The sequence below is a fragment of the Dipodomys merriami genome, unplaced genomic scaffold, assembly GCF_024711535.1.
Source record: "Dipodomys merriami isolate MVZ:Mamm:240054 unplaced genomic scaffold, mDipMer1.0.p SCAF_100, whole genome shotgun sequence".
Lineage (NCBI taxonomy): Eukaryota > Metazoa > Chordata > Mammalia > Rodentia > Heteromyidae > Dipodomys > Dipodomys merriami.
Genome location: NW_027202272.1, coordinates 2,801,139 through 2,809,556, shown reverse-complemented (window position 1 = coordinate 2,809,556; position 8,418 = coordinate 2,801,139). Strand labels below are relative to the sequence as shown.

Below are 8,418 nucleotides of genomic sequence, written 5' to 3'. Positions count from 1 at the left end.
GGTATGGACCGGATCCGGTAATAACGAGATCCAGGGGAGCTGTTTGTGTTTTTCCACAGAGTCAAGAAGTACCTCACTGGGTGCCAACGAGACTGACCAGGCTGGTGGAGACTGCAGCAGAACCCCCTCTTGAAGATGCCATCCACTCGTCTCCTGATGCAGCTGATCTTCCTGCTGTTAGCAACAGTGCTAATAGCAACCCCTGTGATAGCTAAACCAATGGCTGTGGGCTGTCACCAGGTCCTGGCCAGTTCCTATGCCCCTGCATGCAGACTCCCTTTTTCTCCCCACCTTATTTTCCGCAGATTGTGGGATGGAAGACTGGATTGCCTCTGCGGTGTCCTTTTTCAAATAGTGGGTGGGAGTCGGAATGTTTTTAGCCTGCTGCCTGGGAGGATGCGTGGTTTGCCTATGGTTGGTCTGTCGCCTTCGAGCCCAAACCAGAAGGGACAAGGTTGTTATCTTGCAAGCATTAGCCGCTTTGGAGAGTAGATCCTCACCCCAGATTGGGCTGTCGGCCCTGAGAGGCAATTAAACCTTACCATCCTGCATAGCCTTAGCACCCCGAGGGATCAGGGGATCCCATTGCACCAGGACAGGTATGCAACTTGCAATTTGGGACAGGGTGCTAGGCAAGTGCACTGCACTTGAGGGTACCATCTCCTCAAAAAGAGCATGCTGGGTTGCAAGTGGGTTGATGCCCAAGATCCCACCTCTGCAAAAAAGGCATCGGACGGGCCTGGTCATCACTGGGGAAGGCGTCCCTCAGGCGAAGGCCAGTGCAAGGTCCTAATGTTTTAGACAGAGGCCCAACCTCTACTCTTACCTGTTGCCAAAAAACCAAAAAGGGGGAACTGTAGGGAGCCAGGGTAAACGCCATTACAAGATGGCGCCCACTCCCTTGCAGCTCAGGCGGTGCTTGGCGGGATGGTGGATCCTGGGCTTTGCCCATGCGCGAGCCACGTAGAGTCCCCAGCCAATCCCGTGGCACTTGGTGATGGTAAAAGGCAGACGACCAATGATAGAGCGACCTGTGTTCCTATTCCCTATATAAGCGGCCATGTTTCGGGTGCACGCTCTCTCGCGCTCAAGCTCTCCCATCAACTAAAAGGCTCTCCAATAAAGCATGATCTGAGAAGACTCCTGGTGTGGTGGTCGTTCTTTCTCGCTGGTCGAGAAGGCGAGCGCCGCAGAAAACAATGCTACAAATAAATAAAAACAACAATTAAATATTCATGATTAATAAAATGAAAAATAAACCAGTTACGTGTTTCCAGTATTTGAAGTGTACTACATATTAGATTTTACTATATTCTCATATTCCTGTACATTTAAAACTGGCTAAGATTATGATGTTCAACAAGAGTTTTATAGGCTATGAGTAGTCTTTAAAGTTACCCACTAAGATTACTATTTATGGCTCATCTCGTCATTTGTATATGGCTTATATCATCACTTGTTGCTCGCTAACATATAAAGTAAGGAAGCTCTAAATTGTAGTTAACAAATTCTTAACTCTTTACTCTGCTTCTTTAAACAAAGGCTTTGCAACTTCTCATTAGTAAAGTTTCTATAAATTCTGAAATATAAATACTTAGTAATATATGTCTGCTACCATAAATCTTAACTACTTCATGGAAAATTTTTATGACCTGCCAAACAGTCCCTATTTTGGCATATTTAAGCAAATTCCCAACATTAAACCCATTTAAAGCATTAAAAGTTTAACAACCTTAACCCTTGCTGCAATGTTCATTATGACAGGTGCCTTGTAGAGAATAATTGAACTCCTCCTTCTACACATCTCTTGAACCACAAATATTTGTAATACTTTGTTTTTGACATATCAATTTTGAGTTTCTTCTTAAATATGTGCTTATGTAAGAAATAAATATTTCATGACCATTCTTTTGCATTTACTTTTTGTTGAAGTGTCTAATTTAAGAAAATCAATTACACTTTATATATAAAAAAAAGTTCTGTGCTCAATTTGGCAGCACATACCCTAAACCTGGAATGATACAGAGATGATGAGCATAGCTCCTTCGAAGGATGACACACAAATTCCTGAAGCGTTCAATATTTTTACAATGACAGACGCTGGAGGGAATGTGGCCAGAAGTAAACACTACTGAATTCTTGGTGAGAGTGTAAACTTGTCAACCCCTTTGAAAAGCAGAATGGAGGTTCTTCAAAAGATTCCACATAGAGATCCTCTATGACGCAGCAATCCTTCTTTTGGGCATTCACCCAAATGATCAGAAACAAGACCATACTAAAACTACAAGCACAACTATGTTTATTGCAGCATTATTTACCATAGGTAAGATATGGAACCAACCCGATGCCCCTCAGTACATGAATGGATCAAGAAAATGTGTGTGTGTGTGTGTGTGTGTGTGTGTGTAACTGTGACCCCTCTGTACAGTACTTTTACAACTAAAAACATATAAAAGTATTCTGAAATAGAAGAGTTTATTCCCCCAATTTTATCCATATAATATTGTTAACAAAGCAGATTTTTAAATACTACGTAGAATGTGATACGTATTACAGAAACCATTACATGTAATGAGCAACCAGAAATAATGTTATCAATTGACTATGCACTGCTTCCAAGGAAGCCAGATGGATAATTTCTCATGCTCTAAATCAAACTGGTGATCTTATGTCTTGATAGTGTAAAAATATCAGGGACAGAATAATGAAGGAATTACAACTGAGGTGAAATCCATATGAAAATATCCAAACCTGATAAAACATATAAGTATCTGAGCAGTATATTGCGTTTTAAATCATTTACGCTACATTGTAAAGATAATGAAGACCTATTAGAATGAATTAACTTTTTGATATCCTATCGTAGCTCCTTAGAAGGATGAACTCTTTCCTCATTCTTGTAGAGGCTTCATCAGATGAGAGGAACTGTATTTTTTTGTTTGCTTCCTTCCATTTATTCTTCACTCTGAAATATGAGCTACATGATACTGAAATACACCAAGGAAAATTAAACACACAGGCTTTGGAAAGATCAATCAATGTAAAATAAATAAAATACATATAACCTTGTAAAAGGTCCAAATAAATTAATTTATATAATCTCAAGTGTAAACAGAAAATGATTTAAGCAATGTCACGTAATTGAAAAATGAAAATTTTTAGGAGATACTTAATTTTTTCCTTTCTATTACATTGAATTAATTATTGATTTTGTATAGAGAGATTAAAGATGAGATTAACAAGAAACTTGCTTAAAACTGGGCACAAATTCTGAATAGACATGTATTCCAAAATCCATGAAAATCGCCAGTGGGTTTACAAAGTTGTGTTTAATGCTACTTCTATGCTGGCTTAAGCTTTGGGAACAGAAGTCATTAGAGAAATGCAATTCAAAATTACTATGATACTCCTTCATAACTATTACAACTCTTATTTTAAAAAAATCAAAGGAACCAGTTGTGGTGGGAGTCAATTTGGCCTAGAAACCCTCTAAGGAGAGAGCAAGATGAGGCATTGGCTTAAGTGAGCTGCTCGATGTCTGCCATCCCCAAAAGAAAAACATTGGAGTGAAGCTCAAGGCCATAATGCCTTTGGGCTTGGGTCCTTCCCTTGACGATAGCATCTGCAAGTTGATCTGCCTGAGATTATACCTGAGGTGTGCCCCCAGGGGAGTGTGAACCCACTCTAATGGCTCCCCCCTTTGAATTAAAACTGCAGAAATCAATGTAACACCTCCAAACCACCAAAGGGAAATGGGCTCAAAAATAGAATTCCTCTTCAGGAAAACTTCATCGAGGCCTTTTTGGAACTGCAAAAATATTGCCCAATGGCTGTCTGTAATTGTAATAACTTCTTGGTGCATCCTGCCTTTTAATAGGGCAAATAAGGCACACACTATCTTTAGGGACAGGCACCCATGGCAACAGCCAATTGATTTCCCCTAAAAGGCTCTGAAGTTGGGTTAAGGTCAGAGAGGTTGGAATATCCAGCAAAGGCTTAAGGAGACTGTCCTGAGTCAAGGTAAGGTGGAACCAGAGCACCTTAAAAGGAGGTAACTTTTGAATCATATTGAGTGCTATGGTGAAGCCCTCCTTTCTTAATATGGTGCGAATCTGGGCCAGTAGGCCCTCCAGGTGTCCTAGGTCTTGGTGCCCCACGATTATATCATCCGGGTAGGCAAACACAAGGGAGGTATCTGAACCCAACACAGGCCCTAGAAGTGTGGCGAAGTATTGTTGGCAAAAGGCCAGGTTATTTGCCATTCCCTCTGGCAGCACCGTCCATTCAAACCTCCAATCAGGCAGGGAAAACTTAAGAGAAGGGATGGAGAAAGCAAACTTTTTGCAGTCATCCGGATGCAGGAGGATTGAAAAAAACAATCTTTAATATCAATCACACCGAGTTATATTCTGAAGGTATAGCAGGAGTCCAGGGCATACCTCTTAGGGATGCCTACTAGCTCCATCCGTTCATTTACCTTTCATAGATCTTGGAGCATACACCTAGCCCCAGAGGCCTTTTGAATAACAAATATGGGTGTGTTCCAAGGACTCATAGAAGGGCATATGTACCCAAGGTTTATCTCCACCAGAAGGTGGAGGGCTACAAGTTTAGGTTTTATCAATGGCCACCACTCCACCCAGGTAGGGCTTCCTATCTAAATCAAACTTGGATCCACAATTCTTTTTCCAATGGTATCCCTTAGTGCCCCTGGGTCAGGGTGTAGGGGGAGGTTAGGACCCCTCGGGCCAGTTGGCAGAGGATTGTTGTGAATAGTCCCTCTTAAAGTGCCTCTCCTGCCCACATTTAAAACAAGTCCCTCTCCCCGATGGTCTTGGGGTTCCTTGGCCCTGGGCTGCCAGTGCCTGAGTAATAGCCACAGTCATTGCAGATGTCTGAGCATGTAAAGCTAAAGCTTATGATTGGGACTGGTGCTGTTGCATTCCCACATCCTGTGAGGCCACCAGCCATCTTCTCAGAAAACACTCTCTCAATCCCATGCAGGCCATGTGGTGGTCTGCATTCATCTCTTCCCAGACCAGCAGCTTTACAAACTGATCTTGGAGGTTCCCTGCTGGCAGCTTGTGGTTAATACTCTGTTCAACTCCATCTACAAACTCAACTAGAGGCTCACCAGGTTTTTGTGTAACTCGTGCTATGAGGGACTCAGTGGGCCCATCATCCAGTTTGAACCATGTGGCAAGTCCTGCCTGCATCACCTGGTCACGGTATGGGCCAGGTATTGCGGCATGTTGGATGCCAGTGGAGTACCACTCCCCATCCCTTTTAACATGGTATAAGTAATAGGTATCACAGATTGAGCCTGCCAGTTATTCTCCACTTGCACTCTGCATTCCTCCTTAAAGAAAGCTCGCCATTTAATAAACTGAGAACAAGTGAGGAAGGCTTTGGCCACATCCAGCCAGTCCTTGGGGACACATGGGTGATAAGCAATGTCCTGTAATAAAGTCTGGGCCCAAGGAGAGTTTGGACCATCCTCCACCACTGCCTTGTGGAGCTCTTTTAGATCTTTAGCTTCCCATGGATACCATTCCAAGGGCCAGATTTACCAGATACACTTGGGGAAGCAAATCCTGTGGCCCAGGGTCCGGGGTCCTGGGTGGCCCTTCCTTTCCAGGGTAGGCCTCCAATTAGGTTACTTCCCCACCCCTCAACCCCTCCATGGAAGGTTGGTAGGGGTCCGGGTCTTGCAGTTCCTTCTCACAGGTTGCGTAGGATGCTGTACCTCTCCCTCAATCGGGGAAATAGGATGGGGACCTAGGACCATCCGGGGAACCTGAGTCAGAGGGGGTAACTTTCACCCTCATTTTGATTTCCACTGTGCATGTTTCAGTGCATTCTTGGATGAATTTTACCCATTCCTTTTCCTTCTCACTTCTCAAGTCCTCCTTTATTCCTGCTAGGCCTAATGCTGCCTTTCCTCTTACTTCTGTGAAATAGCATTACCCATACTAAGGGTTTCACTTACCCTGTGAGACTGCTTAGCCTCTGCCGGTATCTTTTCCTTTCAAGCCCCACGTTGGGTGACAGATGTTGGTTCTTCGTCCATCCCACAAAAGACGGATGGGGTCCAAGGAAAGGTAAGTGCGGCTGCTCCCCTGTTCCGCGGCCTCACTTAGCCAGGGAGACAAACAGACACAGCAGTGAGTCAAGTGAAGCATGAAATTCATTTATTAACTCAGAGCAAGCTCTTTTTTAAAGCAAAAAAGACCAGGTGTGCATGGGAGGGGAGGAAGAACCTTATCATGCACCTAAGCTTCCACGGGATGGTTAGTCATGGAATGCAAAGCAAATTGGGCTCTTCCCACACAACTCCCCCTCAGCGCCATCTTTACTGCCCATGTGCTCCACAATCAAAGACCTCGGAGTCAAAGCTGACACTCTAAAAAATTCAAAGGATGAAATAAGTGAAACCCTAGGTCTCCTTGGCACAGGCCAAAATTTTCTTAAAAGAGACACAGAAACACAACAAATTAAAGAAAGGTTGGACAAATGGGATTGCATAGAATTGCAGAGCTTCTGCATGGCAAAGGACATAGCTAGCAAGATCACCAGAAAGCCCACAGATTGGGAGAAGATCTTCACTAAACATACAATGGACAAGGGTCTCATATCTACAATATACCTGGAACTAAGAAAATTAAATGCCCTAACAATAAATCGTCAAAGAAACAACTGCCCAATAAATAAGTGGGCTATAGACTAACAGAGGAACTTTGCTGAAGAAGAAAGAAGGATGGCCAATAGACACATTAAGAAATGCTCAACTTCCCTAACCATAAGAGAAATGCCAAACAACATTGTGATACCACCTCACTCCAATTAGAATGGCTATAATGAAGAACTCTAATAACAACAGATGCTAGAGGGGATGTGGACAGAAGGGAACCCTACTGCATTGTTGGTGGGAGTGTAAACTTGTTCAGCCACTTTGGATAGTAGTATGGAGGGTCCTCAAAAGACTCCACATAGTGCTCCCCTATGAACCACCAATCCCACTTTTGGGCATTTACCCAAATGATCACAAACAAGAGCACACTAATGGTACCGTTTACCACAGCTCTAAGATTTGGAACCAACCCAGATGTCCCACCATAGATGAATGGACCAAGAAAATGTGGTATATATACACAATGGAATTCTATGCCTTCATCAGAAAGAATGGCATTGCCCATTTATTAAGAAATGGAAAGACTTGGAAAAATTATATTAAGTGAAGTAAGCTGTGCCCAAACAAACATAGGTACCATGGTTTCCTTTATTTGCATAAACTAGTATGCCTGACACAAGCAGAAAAGGTCAGATAAGTTGATGGTAGGCGAAATAAACTCCAAGATAAGGAATCAAATGGTTTTTCTTTCTTGCAATTGTTTCTAACATACTTATGAGATGATTTCTTTGTTGCTTTGTATGTCCTTCCCCCACGGTAAAACCCCTGCTTTCATTGTATTTGAGGTTGATATAATTTGTGGAGGGCTAAGGCAAAAACAAACTGTTTAAATAGGGATACAGCTGGACCCATTGCAACAATAAGATGTACAAGATGTTACATCAAAAAAACAACTTTACAACTTTGGCTGGGAGGTGGATTAGGAAGGAGGGTGATTTGAAGGGATTCGAAGGGGAAACAAAGGAGCAGGCAACAATGCTTGATAAGAAATATACTCATGAATGTTGAATGAAGACTGTGGAAATGAAGCTGGAGGTTGTCAATTTTTCGTATAGATAGCATTTTAGTGTTCCAGTGAACAGTCTTAGCCTAGAGAATCACACCAAGTGTGCTATCACTGTACAGAGATTTTGGCCAGAGAGTAAAAATTGAGTCAATGAGACAGACCTGAGCACTTGCTTGCAGCTGTGCCAAGGCGGTGGTGGTGGCGGCCATAGCCACACTACCTAAACACAGAGAGTCCGGGACAAAGGCACCAGACCCAGAGAGCTAGTGGATTCTACTCAACACCAGCAAGAAGTGACAAGGAGCAAATATCTTCATCCTGCAGATCACAGACTAAAGATGACCACGGAACCAACACTCCAGCGTGAGTAGAACCCTGACATCCTCACTCCTTCTCAGGAAGCAGAGGAGGGAAGTCCACCTCTCCCCACCCCCAGCAGCAGAGATCTCCATTTTTGATACTGACAGAGGCCTGGCTGAGGAGCTAGCAACAACTCAGGCCTTGGAAGAAAGCTGGAGTCATTTAGCAGGTCACAGGAACCTGACCTGACATTCCAGGCGTAGCTCCACCCAAGGGAAAGTCACCAAGCCCAAGCAGAGGATCCTTGGTCCCTACAGGTGTGGCTTTCTTCTGGGTAAACAGAGCCAGAGGCTGCCCCTCCCTACAGCAGCCTAGAAAAACAATTGAAATTCAGTATACATAAACCCTGAGAATGGCTGTA

The 8,418-nt window shown here is 43.4% G+C and overlaps 1 non-coding gene across 1 annotated transcript; it reads left to right on the top strand.

Annotated features, from left to right (window-relative positions):
- Window positions 1-1,981: 1,981 nt before the first annotated feature.
- Window positions 1,982-2,087, top strand: LOC138806860 (U6 spliceosomal RNA). The gene has a single exon (XR_011365992.1). It is a non-coding gene; the product is annotated as a U6 spliceosomal RNA (small nuclear RNA).
- Window positions 2,088-8,418: the final 6,331 nt, after the last annotated feature.